This window comes from Adiantum capillus-veneris, chromosome 14 (assembly GCF_014529385.1).
Source record: "Adiantum capillus-veneris isolate H3 chromosome 14, ASM1452938v2, whole genome shotgun sequence".
NCBI lineage: Eukaryota > Viridiplantae > Streptophyta > Polypodiopsida > Polypodiales > Pteridaceae > Adiantum > Adiantum capillus-veneris.
This window is the reverse complement of record NC_140944.1, coordinates 51,393,576-51,414,713: the sequence shown is the minus strand read 5'-3', so window position 1 is coordinate 51,414,713 and position 21,138 is coordinate 51,393,576.

Sequence of the window (21,138 nt, the reverse complement as noted above, 5' to 3'; positions counted from 1 at the left end):
ACAGTATATATCATTCCTAGACCTTCTCTTTCCATAGTGGTATATTTTTTCTCCGCGTTGTTCAATTTTTTACTAGAGTAGCAAATGGGAAAATCCATTTTCTTCTCTCTAGACTTGGCTAATATGCATCCTATGGCATAGGTTGATGCGTCAACATGAACGTAAAATATCTTGCTTCAATCAAGCGCTTACAAAATTGGAGCAGAAATTAGTTGCTACTTCAATTTGTGAAAAGCCTGCTTGCATTCTTATGCATTCAAACTTAGAAATGAGGGCTTACAACAACTTATCTATTACAAACATACATGTATATGAAGCGCATGTAGTACCCACAATGTCCCATGATTGCCTACACTTATTTCATTTTTGTTGGTCTTAGTAGTGCGTCAATTAACTGTATCTTTTCTTGATCAATGGAAATCCTGTTTTTGGACACAATCTGGCCCAAAATTTTACCTTGTCTTACCATGAAGACACATCTTTCAGGGTTTAAGCAAATACGATAAGTTCTCCACTTTTCGAAGACTTTCCCTAGATGCGTTATGTGATCACTTCTCAAGTGAGAATGAACACAAAGATCATACATGTATATCTCTAAACATTGTCTGAGATATTCCTTGAATGCATGACTCATTAGTCTCTGAAAAGTGTCAGGTGCATTAGTCAGCCGAAAGGCATTACCATGTATGCAAATATACCCCACTCTGTTGCAAAAGATGTCTTATGCTAATCTTTTGCTTTGATGATTATTTAGTTTTAGCCGGAGAACCCATCTAAAAAACTATAGGCCTCTTTCCCTGCTACTCTCTCAATAACATGATCCGTTATTGGCATGGATAGTTGTGGATGGTGGCAGCATTTGCATGCTTGAGGTTTACACAGACACACAATTTGACATTCTTTTTGGGTACTACCACAATCGGGGATACTTAATTGGTATGTTCAATCTCGTAGATAAAGTCCACATCCTTCAGTTTGTCTATCTCTTCGTTAAGTTTCTTGGCAAAAGTCTCATTGTTTGTATAAGGACGTTGTCTATGTGGTCTGGCATCACTTTTAAGGGGTATCGTGTGTGGACAAATCTCTGGATCTATTCCTTTTAGGTATTTATATGACCAAGCAAACACATCTTTATACCATATGAGTGTATCTATCAGAAGCCGATCTTCTTCTTCAGTGAGGTCCGTGGCAATGTATGCCGGTTTAGGTTCCTCATTTGGTTCTGCCAAGTTTATGCATTTGGCTTTTTCAGGCCCATCACATGAAGTTCCTGGTTGTTTTGGGTCTTGTTTGGGTTTTTGCACCACAATTTTTCTATCTTGAATGGTGTACTTCTTGTAGTGGGAAGGTGCATCAAATCTATCATCGTTTGATTCCTCATTCGTTTCCAATTTTGTTGTCCAAAATTCCTTCAAAGCTTGTTTCAATTCGTCGTACTTGTTTTTGTGCTCGGTTTTGGACAACTTTGTTGCTTTTTTGGTAATACTCTCCCTTTGTGGTTTATGTGTGTTCTTCTTTTTCATTTTTGTTTTGGTTGAGTCATGTTTCATGTTCCTCTTCGATATCCCATCTTTAAGGCAATCAGTTGTTTGAACCAACCTTAAGTACTGTGTTTTCTCGGTTAACAGAGGTACTGAGTATTATTCCGTCTTGTTTTGTTTATTCATGCGTTTATTCCAATACCTATGCTGACTTCGAGGATTTTGGTTTGGAAAATCATAGTAGATCACTTGTTGATCCTTCCATTTGATGTTCTGATCTAAGCTACTAGAAAGCTCGTCATCTGCGTTGTCCTCTGACATCTTATCCATGTAGTCCTGGAATGCTTCTTCATCCGTTTGGTCAAGGTCCCTTATTGAGATCTCATCTACTATACATCGACAATATGCAACTTCTCCCTTATCATGGACTTCCAATTCTGATTTTGAATCTAGACTGACACTCATCATTTGGAATGGAATGATATCATATCCATCCTTATCACAAAATTTGGTCAGGGTCACCTCATTCACGCATACATCAAGAGTGGCCAGTATTTGCTACCATAGAAAAGGTTCAAACATCTCTTCTGGAAAAGTCTTTGGTGCGTATGCCTCGTCTTATGTTGACCTATCAAGAATGCAAATCTTCTTTTTTTAAACTATCGCCCTCAAAAGCTTGACATGTACAATTGTGAGCTTTGTTTTGTAGCCAAGCCGGCATTTCTCCTTCTTGGTCATTTGTGGATTTTAGTTCCTCTCCTGGAGTTCGTTCCACATCTCTATAGCTATGGTCTGTGACACTGATCTTCGCTACATCCTTGTTTCTTAGGTAGATGTTGTCATAACCCCAATCTCGTACCATTTTAAGATGACGCATAAATGGTCTGCCCAATATGATATCGAAATTGCTGCTCTTATCAAAATTCATAATGGAAAACGTGTGATATGAAATTCTGCAAGAGGTTACTATGATTTGCTCCAAAATGCCAATAGGTCTCTCCAGATACCCATCTGCCAATTGGAGTTTCATTCTAGTTTTTTGGAGAGCAAGTTTTCTCCATTTTTTCCACATTGCTTTGGTTGCTATGGATATTCCAGCTCCACTATCCAATATTGCTATCGACTTCATGTCTTTGTATTCCACGGGCAGGGTAGTATTTCCTTCTTCTCCTGCACAATAATGTCCTATTTTGTTCACTGGCACTCGCTCATGTTTAGCTTGTTTTTAGATTTGGGTATTCAGTGTTTTTGGAGAACCATGTGGTGGCGGAATTACCTGCCCTATTTTCTCCAAATTTTTCCCCACCTCCGTTCAAAGATGAGGTCTTATATGTAGTAACTCTGATAGAGTTAGCGTACAACGGATAGGGGGTGACATCAGCTCATGAAGAGTTTTGGTATCCATCATCTTAGGATTAGCCTTCCATTGAGATGGAACTTTCTTTACCTCTGACCTGGTTTTATGGTTGCCAATAAATGAAGGTAAAGTCTTCAATGACTAAGGTTTGATGTCTTCCAATATCTCTGTACCTGAATCACCATACAGTGATCGGATATCAATTGGGTAGAGCTCATGCTCGAGGTGGATCTCCGTGATCGGTGCTGATTGAAGCGTTGCACTTCCATCTTTTCTATTTCTGACATTTTCCCACAAATCCTGTGGCCATTGTTCTTCCACCTAAGGAATGAGAAGAGGTGCTTGCAACAAATACATTCCATCTGTCATATTAGCTACTATCCTCGTATCCAAGGGCATTTCCTTTACAGAATCAGTTTGGTCTCCATCTCCGATTCCACGTTCCTTTAACTCTTGAATTTTTTCACAGATTAACACCTCAGTTTTTGGAGCAGTTGGAACTGGTGGTTCCATAAGCGCTTGAGCGGCTTAAATGAGATCCTTGCACATGTTTAACCTCTCTTTTTCATTCCCTGGGTGAGGGTACATTAGCCACCTATCCTCCTAGGTTTTATTAGGCTTTAACCTAGAATCATAAGCTTTTAAGATCGCATCCAAGGGTTCAAAGACCTTGTCCACCAAGACAGATCCTCCCGATGGTATTGCTGATGGCTTCTCTACATCGACTTTTTCCTTAAGATCTCTTTCCATCCTCAATTGTTCCTCTTTTTGCAGTAATTTGGTTTCCAAAGCCGTTTTTTCTTTCTCTCTTTTGGCTTTTATCTTGTCTCGTTTTGCCTTCTAGGATTTCCTAGGGGTTCTGATAGACAAATTTTCTATCTCTGTTTGGTTGGCTGGGGTGTTCATTGCAGCCTCTTGTGCTTGGGCTCTCGTTACCGCGTTTATCATAATGGTTGGTTCTGTCTCTAATCCACTTGAGCTTGTCACAATTTCGATTTTGTTCATGGTTGCTTTCTCTTTGTTATCGGGGTTTTTTGGACAATGTGGAATGAGATGTTCATTTCTACACCCTTCATAGAACCCAAAAAGTTTGATTTGTTCTCATTTGTGTGGACAAATCCTTGCCCAATGATCATCATAGCATGGTCCTATAGGTGGTGGAGAAGCTTGTGGATCACCCATCAACTGTCCTGTTCTAGGAGGATATCCCCTAGGTTTGTAGTTCTAGTATGCCATGAACATAAGCATAGTTTCATCGACCAAGTAATGGTTTTTTGTTGGTTGTGCTATGTATGAGGGCTTCGGCATCTCTTCAGGAACCATCCATGGAATTTGTCCCTCAAAGCACATGCATTTCCGTCAAACCCCCTCTCATATGGTATTGTCTAAATCTTCTTGGTAAAAAACTACCTGGACCATAATCTGATCACAAGGTGCTTCTATAGGTTGAGAAATCCTTACCATGGCCCTGTTTTCTCGGGGTAAAGGAGGTTGATGCCCCAACACAGGTTGGGGTTATTCCTACCCTTGGATTGCGTTATTTGGCCCTACTTGGTATCTTGGAGGGGGGGGAGAACTGCTACCCTCCATGTGGCCCATATTGTCTCTCTCTAACATAGTTTCTATTATAGAAACATTCATGTGGGTTTCATGGTTTGTCCATTTTTGCTCAGTAGCACATCATTTCAGTATATGTGGTACATTTACTCATGGCCTCTGTTGAAGGTTGCACCACTGAGTTGGGTGATCTCCTCCACAAGTGTCACATTTTTGAGTGGGTGGTTGTCGTCTGTTTGGGTTCGTCCTATTTCCTTGGTTCATCCTTCGGACTACTTCCTCGATCATTTGATCAACGTCGAACACAGTTGGGTTTTGCCAACCCAGTCTCATTGTGGACTCACTAGTAGTTGAAGAGGTGCTACTCATCCCTTGTTGTGTGTCTTTGGCCACCTCTCCATACGCCTTGCAATTGTCTACCAGATACAATGCCTCTTTTGTGACTTGCTCAAAAGTAACACATGCCTTTACGTGCAAGTCATTTTGAGAGTGTCATTTTGCAATCCTTCTATGAAAAGTACTGAGAGTCTCTCATTCTCAGGTAGTTCTCTAGCAGGGCATCTTTCTATGTATTGCTTGAAATGAAGCGAGGCTTCCTTCTCCTTTTGTCTAAATGCATAGATCTGGGAGACAGTATTATGATTAATTCCTCTTTTTGAGAATTCCTCAACAAATTCTCGGAGAAGTTGCTGAGTACTTGGGAATTCCAGGCTGTTTAAACCAGGTTAGAGCAGCCCCTTCTAAAGGCAACTCAAAACCTTCATATTGAGTATGAAAATCATTTACTTGTTCCGCCCTCAACACTTGTTTGAAGATCAAAACATGGGCATACAGATGTCTCAATCCACTATATTTTTTGGGTACACATTTTGCCGCTTGAGATGGTCGCATGCATCTGGACTCCGCAACCATCCTAACCACCCCTTGTCCTCGTGGTGTGGTCTCTCTAGGTTCATAATCTCCTCTTGGCACTATAATTGGTATCCTATCCGCTATACATTCATCAAGTCAATCTCGTGTAATAGTCGGAGGGATTCTAGTGGTGTAAGTCACATGAGGTGCTGCACTGCCCCTATGTGTGTTCATAGAAGCCCTAGATCTCATTGATCACATAGCCCAATGTTCAAAAATCATTCATGTCCAAAAGAATCTTCCACTCTGGTTCTCACTGGGCTTACATGCCCAGTTTTTGGTCTCGTGTGAGTAGTCGTGGTTTTCACTTCTTGTGGATTTACATAGTATTGGTGGAGTGTCCCCCAAAATATGTATATCGTTCTAACTCCTTACGATTCATAGGAGAGTATTTTTTGTCATACTTCTCCATTATGACCACCTAAATACTTCTCCCCTCTATGTAAGTGAAAACGTATATTTTTTTGCAGTTAGTCAGTTCGTTGATGCGGGTTCATCACATCTAAAATAGAGTGTTTGTTCTCCATTATTGAATTTATATATCCCCACGTAAGTGTTGTCTGTATTAAGCCGCTCTGTTGCTTTGGCGCATCTGAGCACCGCATTTTTCTTATCCATTTTGGGCGGTTCATCTGCTAGCTCTTCATCTATCTTGTCCTTGGTGCCAGTCATCCCCCATTTGTCCACAATAAAGGGTTTGTGAACTACTATCATTTCCTCTCTGTTGAAATACCTATCCCTGTCATAATCCACATCTACAAGGTCTTTGAACTCGCTTGGCTTATTTTCCAACTTAACACAATAGTGGTCCATTCCATCCTTATAGATTTTGGTCTTAAGCACATTTTCAAATTGAAACTTCAAGTACAAGAATTTTACATCAGATGTAGGTTGAGAAGGACCAGCCCCCATGAAGCTGTTTCTTGAGGGTTCAACTTGTTGGAGTCCTCAGTCATTAGGTTGTATGATCTTTTTGACGAGGTGTCAGAAATGCTTTTCTCTACAATAGGTTCTAAAGGATGCAATGGTCTTTGATTCATGCTACCTTTAATTGAGTGATTGCTCGCTTAGTCTATAATGATGCGATTCTTATTCTGGTACAATCTTCCTAATCGCAAATTCATAAAGAATTGGTATTGCAAAATCCAAACTGGGTAACCTCATTAGCTAGCCTGAATTCCCCGTTTTGATCTTACTTGTTGGGTAGTATTCTTTGGCACCTGCAATATGTCAAAAATGTGTGTGGTAAAATTTTGCTTTTATTCTGACTTAGAGAAACATGGATAGTGATCCATGTTGGAAATCCAAATTGACGTTTCTTGGTACCTCAGATTCAGCATGATTAGTAGGTACTATGGCATCATTTTTTTTGGAAATGGACCTTTGGATTGAAAATTAGGTCAATTCTGACACTTTGCCAGAGTTCTTGAAAAGTTTGGGCTTTTGGTCTAGTTTTTTATATCTAAATTGAGTTTTGAAAGGGCCACTAGACTCCTTGTGATGTCCTCTATCTATAGTGCAAATTTTGTATCAAATTGTGTTAGAGGAACATGGATCATGATCCAGGTACCTTAGTGCCAGAATGTATTGAAACTTGAGACACAGCTAGTCCTTCATCTACGGATGCTGGCTATATGGTTTTTGAGTGTTTTGGAGGTTTTTTAGGTCAACCAAAAATCCATTTTAGGGTCTATTCTAGTGGTTTTCCCCTTTATCTATTTCTTGCCCTTTTGGCCCACCTTTTGACCTTTTTTTATAAGAGTTCTTTGGGAGAAAGTACTTCAAATTTTATCACTTTTCTACCTACCAATTATCAGCTCAAAATTCCAAAAAGGTACATCGATCGTGATCCATGTTTGGCAAGATTTTGGCATGATCTTTTGTGAGTTTGTGATAGAGGGAATGGTGATGCTCTTCCCCAAATCTTTTTGGATTTGACCAATTTTTTCCAAGTCAAAAGCAAGATTTTGTGTCTACTTTGTGGGTTTTTGCAAACAACTTCTTTTTTGGTATTTTGAGCAGGTTTTTTCACTTTTTGGCTATGGCTCCTTTTGGAAAAGTTGTTCCTTTAGTAAGGAGTGCACTGGTGAAATTTCCCTTGAAAATGTCTACCAAGTACATGGATCGCAATCCATGTTTGACAGCATTTGGTCATGATTTTTTGTCCTACTGGTCCCCTGCTTCTAGTTGATCCCAATTCTCACCCCTTTTTGAATTTGGACAAATAAAAGTTCAGTTTCCCCAAATTTTCTCAATTTTCAAGGTTTTGCTCTGCTTAACCCAATTTCTTTATTTAAATGATCTTTTAGCACTCTATTTTTTGTCAAACTCAAGGTTCTGATGCTTGAGAGTTTGTTCTAAGCAAAGGAAACAATTTCTGCTCATTTTGCCAGAAAGGTACATGGATCGCGATCCATTTTGGACAGGCAAACTGGAAAAATCCTATGAAGTCTGTCTCTAGCAAGCTTGTATATTCCCTTTTTGCAATTTTTGTTGGGTTTGGTTCAACTTTGAGACTCTGACCACCATCAATTTTTCAACTTTTCAAAGTTATGGTCCTCAACACCATAATAAGGTTTTGGACAGTTTTTTCATGATCCTTTAGGCCCAAATTGATGGTGGAAATTGTTACTTATCCTACTCCTATAAACTGAAATAGATGCACAAACATAAATGAATTTAACAGTACAGAAACGACAACGAAGTGTGTGGTGAAATAGTCATTTCCAAGCATGGAAAAATCAAAGAACAAAATACTCTCTTGTACTTCACTCACAACTTTCTTTGCCCATAAGGAGTAGCACTGGCTAGTCTCAGACTCTAGTCTCTACTAAGCACTAAACCTATGTCTAGATGCTTTACTGTCTATGTGTAAACGGAATGGATATCAAAATCTTTGGAGGGGAATTTTCGTACACTGAGTCACTCACCACCTAAGCATCGACTTCCCCGACAGCGGCGGTGACAATGTTAGCGGGTGGCCACGACGGACATCTGCAACATAGCTTTTTGATACTAACATAATGTTAATATGCAAGGAAGTGACTCAAGATGGGGCATAGAAACTTAATGAGAGTGTCAATATCATCAAACTGAAGTTAGAGGGCTATTCAAACTACAACAAAAGCAAATCAACCACTTCCTAGTCAGAAAATCAAACTATGTCCAATCTCACCGCTCTAGGTTATAAGCCTTTTTGGCATCCAAATGAATTTGGAATGCAACAAAAATTAACGAGAGGTATCACAACACTTAAGGATACAATCCTAGAAAGTTATGCAGTCATTTGGGAAGGTACATAAATCACGATCCATCACAAAAAATGTGCCAAAAATTGAAACAAAACTATACCGAAAGGTCCTCCTTAAGCATAGAAACACTTATCCAAGGTCAAAACATAAAAAAAAAACCATTCAAGACCTCAAGTCAATGCATTCATCTCACAAGCAAGACTTCACAAACCACAGTAGAATCGAGAATGATTGCACTTAAATTGTAGAGCAAGAGACAAGGAACACAATGTGCTATTCAAAAATAAATTTTGATTACCAGACAAAGAGAAAAGTGGATTACAAATTATAACAGCAAGAGGTTCTCACAGTGAACGTTGTTAGGGTTGCGGAGAAATGCACACAGCTTGGAGAAGACGAAGGAAGGTCAAGGCACACAATAGAGAGTGTATTACTTAGTGTGCAATGGAAAGATAGTTAGACCTAGAGTGATGGGCGTATATACAATGCACGGGGAAAAAACCTACTAAAGAGGTGTTCACATACATCACTACCACATGTTGATCCGAGCCTATCACAAATTTTTATTTATTATATTTTGTTGGTTTTCCTTGCTTCTAGAGGTTTACAATAAAAGAAAGAGTGAGAAAAACCTCTTGGAAAATTTTTTAAAAAAAATGATTTGATAGGAATTTTTTCTTGACTAGTTCACCGGAGGTGAAAGGTAGAGGGAGAACCTAGTGGTAAAGGGAAGGGAAAATATGTAAATAGAAAAGATATGATGTGGTTGTGGAGCCATGCACCCATGATTCAAGGGTCATGAGTGGCTCATATCATCATGGCTTTGGAGCCATATGATGATTCAAACAAATGGGACCCAAGTGGAAGACTTGGTAAAGGAAGGAACCAGACACATGATTTTACTGAATTTTTAAAAAAATACTTCCACTCTGATCCAAGAAAATTTGTCTCATCAAAGTTGTAGCTGATGAGCTGGAGATTCTGGCCATATTTTTTTTATAATTTTTGCATCTACGGTCTAGGAGATATGGCCAAAATGGCGGACGCCAGTTTTTTCAAATGTGGTGGAGACCACCCCCTCTACCTTTACACACACACACCCTTCCTTTTCCACATTGAGACCTTCTCTAAAAATGAGCCATTAGTCTTCTCACCCTCCTCTCCTTCCTCCTCTCTCTCAAGCTCAAAAACCCATCAAAATTCCTCTTCTAATCACCTCTCAAGTGATGCTTAATCTTGTTGTAATTCATAAGTTCTCATTCAACCCCTTTCTATTATTACTAGATATGTATTGATTTTATGTAGATTCTTTACATTTTAAAATAAGGAAACTCTTGGACTCAAGCTATGGAGGAAGGAGTGAAGACAGCACAAGTGATGATGGAGCTAATTGGTCAACAAATCACTTGGAAGGAGCTTCTTCATTGGTTGAATGTCCCTAATCAAGCTTCATTTGTACAAATTACACTTGGATCTTAACCTCACTCCTAATCACTCTCTTTCCTATATAAAGAGGCCTTCCCCTTTGTAATTTCAAGCCTCCCTCAGCCCCATTGAGTCTTTGTATCACTCACCATGAGCCCATAAGCTCATTCATTCACTCTATTCTTGCACATTCTAGAGTGCAAATTGTTTCATGCTAGTAACCTCTCCTTCTCTTACTTATGTTAATTAAGAGAAATCTTTTATATATGTGTGAGAGTTCTTGATGTGATCTTGGCTAATCCTTGAGTGGTTGTTTGGTAATCTACATGCTATTTGTGTTGGGAGTATTTGAAGTCATCCATTCCTTGTACACACACTAAGGTTAATGCTTCATTCATAGTGATCTCTCTCTCTCTCTCTCTCTCTCTCTCTCTCTCTCTCTCTCTCTCTCTCTCTCTCTCTCTCTCTCTCTCTCTCTCTCTCTCTCTCTCTCTCTCTCTTTGTGTAGCGGTCCTAGCCCACGCTTCCAAGACTAGGTGGTGCCCTTATCTCATTTCCCTTGTGGCGCAACGGAGTTTGTTTTGGTGTAGAGGCCGCCATTCCAAATTTCCTTCGTCAATGTATATGGTAACAAATCCCCCCTAGAGTGATGCGGTGAACGAGAGTTGGGACATGAGTAAAGGGAAGTGCCATGCCCTGAGGACATGATCAGTCCACAAAGGGGAGTAAGCCCAAAGCTTTGTGGAAACCTTCAAGCTTCTCATGAGACAATTCCTTTGTGAAAAGATATGCAAGGTTATCCTGTGTTGGCACATAAGCTAAGCTGATCTCTCCTGCTAAGAGCCTCTCCCTAACATAGTGGTAATGCACCTCAATGTGCTTTGTGCGAGCATGAAAAACTGGGATCCATGCAAATGCCATTGCACTCTGAATGTCAGTGTAGATAGTGTTGGAGTGTCCTGTCCAACACCCAAATCACCCATAAGTCGTCTGATCCATACACACTCAACCGTAGCTATGAAGATTTTCCTATACTCAGCCTCACAACTTGGAGTGGCCACAGTAGGTTGCTTCTTGCTCAACCATGATATACATGAACTGCAAAGCATGAAACAAAAACCACTTGTGGACACTCGCGGGTCAAAACAACCAGCCCAATCTGAGTCCGAAAAAGAATGTAAGTCTGGTGGCAATAATCCTCCCTTGGGGTAAAACAAGCCAAGATGTAAAGTGCCACTAAGGTAGCAAAAAATCCTCTTGACAACCTACCAATGCTTAGACCTTAAGCTATGCATAAATCTGCTGACCTGTGAGAATGCAAACTGAATATCCGGCCTCGTGTTGGATACATAAATGAGTCATCCAATAGAATTTTGGTAAAGAGTGACATCTACAGGATCACCAGCATCATGAAGACTCAATTTTAAACTTGTTTCAATGGGAGTGGCAATAGGTTTGCAATCCTCAAGTCCAAACTTACATAGCAATGTCTCTATGTAACTTTTCTGACACAAGGCAATACCACCATCACACTGCTTAAACTGTATGCCGAAGTAATGATGCAATAGCCCCAAATCTTTTATCTTGAAAGTAGAATTCAAATCTGTCTTAAATTCAACAATATGTCTCTCATTTGGTCCAGTGATCAGCAAATCATCTACATAAAGAACCACAATGACAAGTACGTCACCCTCACGCTTAACATACAATGTGCTTTCTGTTGGACTGTTACGAAAGCCTCGTTTGACCAAATGAGTGTCAGATTTCTCATACCAAGCAAGAGGAGATTGCTTCAACTCATAAAAAGTCTTCTTACATCTGCACACTTTGTCCTCTTGTCCTTTCTTGACAAAACTGCGAGGCTGCGTTACATAAACTTCCTCAAATAAGTTACCATTCAAGAAAGCGATAACAATGTCTGATTGATGTACATCCGAACCAAAATGAGCTGCCAATGCACATAGAAAACTCACAGTAGTCATACGACAAGTGGGAGAAAAAGTCTCTTCATAATTTTTGCCTTTTTGCTGTGCATAACCCTTTGCAATAAGTCGATCCTTATGGTGATCGATCTCACCATTCGGCTTGTGTTTCAACTTGTAAACCCACTTCGTACCAATAGCCTTTTTGCCAGGAGGCAAATCACATAAAGTTCATATGTCATTTTCTATAAATGCATCATATTTTGATTGCATGGCAGCCATCCAATTTTTTGAATTTTGTGCTTCATCAAAAGACAGAGGTTCCTCAACATCATGCAAGCTAGACATAGACAAATCATAACAATCCGATGCATAAGATGCATGGCTAGAGCCTGAACAAGTACGACTAGACAAAGGTGCATCCGATTTATTGTCACGCAATGTATGCACCAACCATTTTGGCATACCTCTAGCTTGCTCATTTTCAGCCCTTTCCTCATCAAGTACATCTGTACATTTGCCTCATTGGAATCTACATTTGAACTTCCACCACTGAAAAGAGGCAACAAAGTGTCATAAATGTCCTGTGAGCTTACATTACTGTCTCTAGTACATGATAGCAAGGGTTGAATAGAATCTTCCAAAAACACTATATTTCATGAAACCAAAATACGTTTTGTTTGTGGATGATACAACTTGTAACCTTTGCTTTCAGCACTATAACCAACAAAAATAATCTGACAGCCTTATTATCCAAATTTTTTGCGTTGTGTTTGTGGAACCAAAGCATATGCCAAACAACCAAAAACACACATGTGCTCAATAGAAGGCTTTCTATCATGCCATGCTTCATGTGCAAGCTTTCTGTCCACAAATGAATTATGCTTGAATTTGATAATATTTTGTTGACTCCAACTTCATAATCCATAAGATTCTTCTCCCTTTCACTATTGACTCTTATTCTTTACCTGTAGTGACCGTTAGGATAGTGATCATCAAGTAGGTAGAATCAGCATTTAGTGATTTTTTTTCCCGGTCTTCATAGGGTTTGTTCCTACCTCTCCTTATTTCCAAGATCCAAATGTGTCAAAACCATAGCTATGTACAAAATATATACATTTTTTTTTTTTGTGATTTTCATGCATTAGGTCCTTCCTCCATGAACCATTGAAGCCTTGCCATCAAGTACATACCAAGAGAGAGGGTGACCAAAAATTTGAAAAGTGGCCCTCATTAGCCCTCCCCTTAAAACTAGGGGCATCTAGCTCTGTACTTGATTCTTCTATAGTTGAGGTGGAGGAGTCTGAGGTCCCCAACCCCCAGAAGATTGGGGTGACTTGATAGATGGCCTTCCTTTATTCTCCTTTTTCATTGATGACACATTACTCAGTTTCCACAAAGTAGATATATGAGAAATAGAAGAGAGGAAGTCCTCTATCCATCATTTTTGTGGTTATAAGGATCATACACCACAAGCGAGGTCAATAAATCAAGGATTTTAATGAAAGCACTTTCCTAACATAAAAATAAAATTCCATTGACATGTTTAGAATCCATAAATAATGCCTTTTTTTCCACTTTTAAGAGGCACAACCATCATCCATAAACCATAAATATGATATGAGACTTAGCATAAACTAAATAGAAATCTTGTGAAAAGTATTCGATTAATTGGATCCATAGCTTTCAGGGGCACGTGTATTTGGGACTTCTCTACTCTTGGCACAACGAGTCTCTAATTTTTCTTCTCTTAATAAGAGGGAGTGGAGAGTTTCTTGACTAATCTAGACCACCCATCCTTGACTGGCAACCTGAGCCAACTCCCACTTTCCACCCCACACTCACAATTTTTAGCTTGTTTTCTAATTACTACCACACTGTTTTACATATACAAACAATGTTCTTTTCTTAATTCCAGGCACAAGTTCTTTCATCTAGCCCTTCAAACATCATCAAAACATATCTTTCTCAAACATGGTCTAATGAAGATAGCCCTATTATTCAACAAAAATGAATCTAAGCCACACAAACCCGGCTTGTAGCACCTTCCTACTGGTGATGTCAAGTGCAAAGTGCCCTCCACAAACGCCATCATGGCAACTTGAAATTATTTTCGTGATTTCTCTAGAGAGAGGTACACACCTAAGAATTTGATCCTTACCCTTGCAATAGAGGTCATCATTGATAAGGCTGTATTTTTTTGCCTAGCGCACAAGCCAGTAATTTTGGCCCTTAGTAAGATCTTTAGAACACTCTCTTGTGTCCACAACAAATTGATGATGTCAGGCATAGCATCGCTACCTTGGAAGAGAGGTAGCTTCAACTTGATAGCACCCACCACTCGAACATCTTATAGCTTCTCTCTAGCTAGAGCATCTGCTTCTTGATTTTCTACTTGAGGGACATGATATAATTGTACAGATTGAAACTTCCCTAAAGTTTCCTAGCTTGGTGCAATGGCCCAATAATCTATGATTTTTACAAGCCCAAGTTCCTTGTATTTGTTTTATTAAAAGCATGGCATCACCAAATACATTTAACCGTTGAATACCTTGTGTCACACACCATTCTAACCGAAGATTTAAGGCTGCATATTCTGCTTCATTATTGGAGTGGTAATCCAAGAGATTCCCAATGGAGAATACCATTTCCCCTTGCTCATTGAAGACAAAAATGCCTACTCGAGCTTTGTCCACTATCCTCTTATACGCTCCATCAAACAAAAGAGAGTGAGCCCTCTCTATCTTAGAGACTTCCAACACAGGTGTTACTTCTTTGTCACTTGTCTTGATCTTCAACTTCTTTTCATAATGGCTATGAGTGAGAATGCCTCTTGGACTGGCTCTTGTGGAGCTCTCTACTTGCATCGTGTAGTCAAACTCTTGCAACCTTGTGAGACATTTGGAAATCCTAGAAGAAACATCCATGTGATGTATAACATAACGAAATACTTCTTCCATTGTTAAGATTATGAATGGTCTAGAAAATAAATAAGAGCAAAATTTGGTGGTAGCAAACATTAATGTAAGCACCATGTGCTCCACTATCGTGTATCCCTTTTCTGATGGAGTCATCATGCAACTAGAGAAGTAGATAGGATGCATGAAAGAAGTTTGAGGATCCTTCTGCATCAATACCTCCCCAAGTGTGTCATTGTCCACACTAGGGTTTACAGAAAATGTATTGTCTTACTTTAGAGGTGCAATGGTGGGAATTGAGGCTAGAGTTTGTTTTACCTCATTGAATTGTTGTTCATTTTCTTCACTCCAAGTGAAGATCTCTTGATGGGTAACTTGTTGTAAAGGGAGAACCACTTGAGAGAGCAGGTGAATAAACCTACTCAAATACCTCACCTTTTGAAGAAAAGAGACCAACTGCTTTGTTGTGGTGGGAGAGGTCAAAGCCACTAAAGCTTGAACCTTGCTTGGGTCAGCTTCAATGCCCTTGGCAGATGTTTGGTGCACACAACGGACTGACACGTAAAAGGAAGATGTAAACTAAACCTTGTAGTACTCACTCATTTTTTTGAAAGAAGCGGTGTAATTTAGCTAATAGGCATTTGAAATTGTAATATATTTAGTCATGCCCTCTTAGTCTCTCTGAGTCTACACCCCTTGTAAGTGGCCGAATGGCCGGAAAGGTCCCCTTAGCTCTTAAGTCAATACCCTTAGTTTTTCAAAATTGTTGGGGGTCCCATCGTTGCAATGGCTCCAATGACCAACAAAATTATCAATCCAGAGGGATGAGTTACCCAACTAGGGCATGGAAACACTCACATGATTAATGGGCTAATTATGGCAACACAAATGGTTAACTCTATGAGGTGAGCTTCTCGGCGTATGGAGCAGCTAAGCCTCAATGAAGTGCAATCCTCACATCCACTTCTCTTCACCTCTAATCAACCCAATCACACACACTAACGATTGCAAGATGCACACAACACTAATCATATTGTGCAACACACTAATTGCAAGCGCACACACATAAATCTATTGAGCACCACACTCTAATCAAACCTACATGCACACACGAGCAAGAGAGGGAAATCACACAAGATTAGAGAGGAATTAACCACTAATTAGTTATGATCTAGCTAATCTAAGCATCATAGGAAATCATAAGAAGCATGAGAGAGGCATAGTGAAAGAGACTGAATCATTGATTAGTGTTAATCAAGTTTCATGAGCAAGGAGAAGCTCAAGGACTCCATAGCCACATACCTCAAGAGCTCTCACCAAAGAGTGCTCTCAACAAATGAGCTTGAGAAACCTAATTTCCTTTACACACAGCCTTTTGTACCTAGGGTAAAAGTATGCAATATCCGGGCCCCAAGGACTTTAAAGCTCCACCACTTGCTGAATCTACTACCTAGGCACACTAACTGACCTGTTCTTGATAGCTTGGAACTCCCATTGAGCCCGTAACACATTAAAATATTATAATGGCTTGAAATAAATCAGGGATTTACAATACGTGACCATTTTGGGAAAATGTGGAATATGTGTAACTCCAATCCTCACTGCTTCTTTGTATTCATCCTCGATGTGCATCCGTACGTCTTCGGTCTTTAGCAGCTTCTATTAACTGATGTTGACTCAGTTAAGATTCTCCCTTTCGATTTTAGTGCCCATCCTCGGGCACTGGTGAAAAGTTTCGGTGGAGGTTGTGGAAGGTTTGTTGATGGGCTGATTGTCTTCATTTGTTGTTGAAATTGTTGATGAGGTTCAATTTGTTGTAGCATCTTCATTGGTTTGAATATGTCTAATGTGAGAGATGATGTTTCATTTGTCCATTGTAATAGTATAATGACGAGGCTGTTGTTTATTTACAAAAAGTATGTACAAGGGAAGTTGAATGATGAGGTTCTAAATTAAGGTCTAAAACCTGGATGACCAAAGGGAAAAAACACAATGGAAAAAAGTGTCTTTGGGATACGTGCATGATTGGAGTACTTATTAGCATTGGAGATATTATTTGCTGATAGATATGGAATTAAAAAGGCAGCAAATATAAGAGGGTAGCATGATGGAACATTGGTTTGCCTGCTATAGTCTACTCAAGGTGCATAGGTGGAAGGAAAAAAGAGTGTCTAATGCATATTTCCAATGATGGGACATCCTATTTATGCATACACAGAAATGCATGGAAAACAATATGTTGTGCAAGAAAGATTTTGAGGGGTTCTTCATAAAGATGATGTAGATATAAAAGCATATGACATGGCTTTACAAGCTACCACCCCTTTAAGAATGGTTTTCATTGACGAGGATATGTGCTCTCATCTTACTGTGCATTGTGCGTCAGTGTTGGACTCTACGACACTCCACTAATTGTAAGTTAATAGACTTCGAGTCTTATGCTCATCTCATATAGCATGAGCGACATGGCTTAGATATGCTCAACTCTTCCAGCTTGAGCGTAAGTCTAATAACCACGACTCTTAGCACAGAGTTTTATATGACTTGAAGGTTTGAGACTAATGCTTTGCTCATTTTATGGCTCAACAGCTTGACTTTGACTATGCCAAAGAGTGTATTTTGCACCCTGGCAGCTTGACTTTTTACATTCTTGTGTTTACTACAAACATTTCTTCAAGTAAAAGTAAGCTTGAATCCTCAAGAAGAGGATTAGTGAAGGACCAAGTTGGCTTTGAAGGTTTCTTTTGCCATACCTGTTTTATCATCTATGAATGTGCATGAACGTTGGTTGAGTCATTCTTGTTTGGCTGTGAAGAGTCCATTATCTGTTTGATACCCTAATTAGGCTTGTTGATAGGAGTCTTTGATGTTGTTGTAGGCCTCTGTTGGTTGTCCGCATTTAGCTTTTGACTAGGAGCTTTGGAAGACTTAGGCTCGACTTAGGAATCCAAATCTCTTGATGAACTTTGTATCTCCTTTATTGACCTTGTTGAGATGTAGGTCTTGTTGAGATTTTGAGATCTTCATGCAAGTCTGGTGTAGTTGTAGTTGGCTTGTGGTTGATTGGTAGCCAAATCTTTGTATAGCCTGTGTAGAATCTTTGTCCAAGAGGAAGATTCTTTGAGATCCATCTTTGTTCTGTATTCTCTTGAGATTTGTGGTTGACTTTAGCATCTTTTGATGTTGTTCTATTGTATACTTGCTTCTTAGGTATCCTAGGATATTGTCGAGGTTGATACCTTGTGGGCCTTCTTTCTTGGGAGGGACTTGATGTTACTTCATATGCTCTAACCTGCGGTTTTGGCACCCATATATGTCTGTTACCACCATAGTACTCCTGTCTTTTTAAGCTCCATTGTGATGCTATCCATCCCATGTGTTTGTCTTTCTGTGTTTATTTCCTATCTTTAATCCAAACTGGATCATTGACTTTGACAAAATTGCTCGGAACAAACACTTGCTTGACTATCTTTTGCTTTCTTGAGTACTTTGGCTAAAATATCTTTGGTTTTCTGGGTGTCTCCTTAGAGGTTGCAGTTGGGTCAGCAATTGACTTGAAGTTTTGAAAGCTTGGCTTGCTTGAAGAAGCTGATCCATGAGGGTTCTTTGATGTAGAGGCATATGCTGTCGCACCTTCTATGCTAGTCGGTGGAAGTTCCACTTTAGCTTTACCTTTTCCGGCAAGCTTTGTCTTTGATTCCTGTGACTTTTGCAACTCTGAATCTAGCATTCACAGTACCTGTATCTACTGCTTGATATCTCTTGGAAAAGAGTGTATTAGCATTTTATCTTCTTTATAGGCCGTGTGTTGGTCTAACCATTGCTGTCCAAGGATGACTTTTGCACGCATGTTTTTTTAAGGCTTCACCTGAAACTTTCCCTGCTCTTCATGATTTTGGATGCTAAGGGTACCAACCGTTTCTTCTTGACTTGTAGCCTTACCCATGATTTCTCTATTATTTGGTTTGCCCTAAGTAACCTCTAGAATGCTCTGAATGTTGTCTGCAACCATATTGCAATTTTCTTCTTTATCTATTAGAGCATTGCATCTGACACTTGCTCCTTTTGTACTTCTGAGAACTATAACTATTCTCATTGGAGGTTCTATTGAATATTTTTGTTCTGCTTTTGCCATGGTCTCATCTTGATCTAGCTATGTCTCTATGGAGGGTAGCTTGAGACTATGTTTTCTAATATGACTTTCTTCAACTAATTTAGTTGGCAATGTCTGGATCTTTGGACTTCCTATCGTTTCTTGGTTGTCTGCAACCTCATTATTTTTAACTTCTGGCTTTGGTGGCATTCTCTACTCAATAGCTTTCATGGTTTCTCTTTGCTCTGTTTGATCTACACTTGCTTTTGCCTAATTTATTTTAAGCTCTTCTAGAGTTCTGATTGATGGAGATGAATCATCTTCAATAAGATTTTCTTTGATGTAAGTCTCCATTTTAGTTGTGCTTGAGGACTTTGTGTTGTCGTCTGTGGGTGACCAATCTTGGTCTTCATTCTTTGTTGTCTCTGAAGACTCCATCTTCATTGATATCTGTATGTCGCCATTGGCATTCCCATTATGATGTCATCTGGCATATCCTTTGCTATGATCACGAGGAATTGGGCTATGATGATCTGTGAACTTACTTCAATGGTGGTGGAGATGATTTCCCAGCATTCTGCTTATTTGTCCCCAGATATGATCACAAATTCATGAGCATCTTCCAATTGTGGTTGGCCACATCTTTTCCAAGTGCAAAAATACATGAGGTTCTTATCTAACTAAAAATCTAGCTTTACTTCTCTTGACAACTTTTCTTCGTTCTCACCAACAATGTTGCACTTGATCGTTTCAGGATTTGTGTCTAAGTTGACTTCTTTTGCTGTGACAACATCCTTTGGTTGACCTTTATCTGCATTCTCTTTGCTTTGATCACCTGCTTCAATTGATGTTGACTCCATTGACTGTAATATTGCACTTTTTTGCAATTGTTGAGCATTGTCTACCTGCATTTGAGTAACCTTTGATCTTAATAGATCCACTGTACTTTCTGGCAGAATCTGTCTCTTCGAAGGAGATTTTGGTGGTGACCTCTGTGTAGATTTCTGGACTTTATCTTTCATTCATTTTGACTTTTTTGCCACTTGTTCTAGCAGCTTGAGGCTTTGCATCATCTTTAGATAGTCTTTGATTTCAGTCATACTATCCATAGGGGTTAGCACAAGATCATGATCTTGATGATTTTTGTTACCATGTGCATCTTTATATGCATATGTGAGCTTGGTCACATGTAACTATTTAAACACTATTGGATTGGTTGGTTATTGACTTTGACTTGTGGAGATCAGCTGAAACTTTTATCCCTAATAATCTTCATATAAGCATTTGTCTGCAGATTTTGATGGAATATGGGTCAATTGGAAACTTCCAACAACCATATGATCTTTCAATGGTTTCTACTTTGAAGGGATATGTTGGCTAGAAGTCCTAGGGCTTCTAACTGGTGTAGCATTTCCTGGTACATAAGCTCAGCTTGATGGATTTGTAGCTTCCCCCTTCCTAGGGTGATTACTATAGCTTGCTTCATTGTAAGAGTTCAAAATTGTTTGGATCTGATTTAGTCTCACCTTTTGGGACTGTGAATGTATACTTTGGGTAGCACTATTGATGTTTTTCATCTTTAAAACCTTGTGCGTAGTTTCCTATGTATCTTCTTGAAACATGCCATATTATTCCCCAAGTCAAGATGTAGATAGCACTATCTTTGCCCTAATAGTTTCTATCCCATGGGTCTCCTATGATCTGAGCTTCTGTGGTTTCAGGACCTAAGGCATCATGGATGCTAGACTCTCGTCTATATCTACAACTATTTTGGTCAAAGTAAATGCTCTTTTGGTCACAACATTGAAGTTTGATTTTTGATGGAGGAAAGTTTGGCTCTGAACAGATTTCTGGGTTCACTTGGCTAATATCCTTCAGATCTAAAGTGTTGGAATTAGGGTTGCAGAGAAATGCACATAGCTTGGAGAAGACAAAGGAAACTCAAGGCACACAACTAAGAGTGTATTACTTAGTGTGCAACAGAAAGATAGATAGCCCTAGAGTGATGGGCGTATATACAATGCACGGGGGAAAAAACCTCCTAAAGAGGGAAAAAATGCCACGGCGGTCCTAGTGTATATTCATAGACATCACTACCACATGTATATGGTAAAAACTCCCCCCAGGAGTGATGCGGTGAACGAGAGCTAGCACATGAGAAAAGGGAAGTTCCATGCCTAGAGGACATGATCAGCCCACAAAGTGGAGCAAGCCCAAAGCTT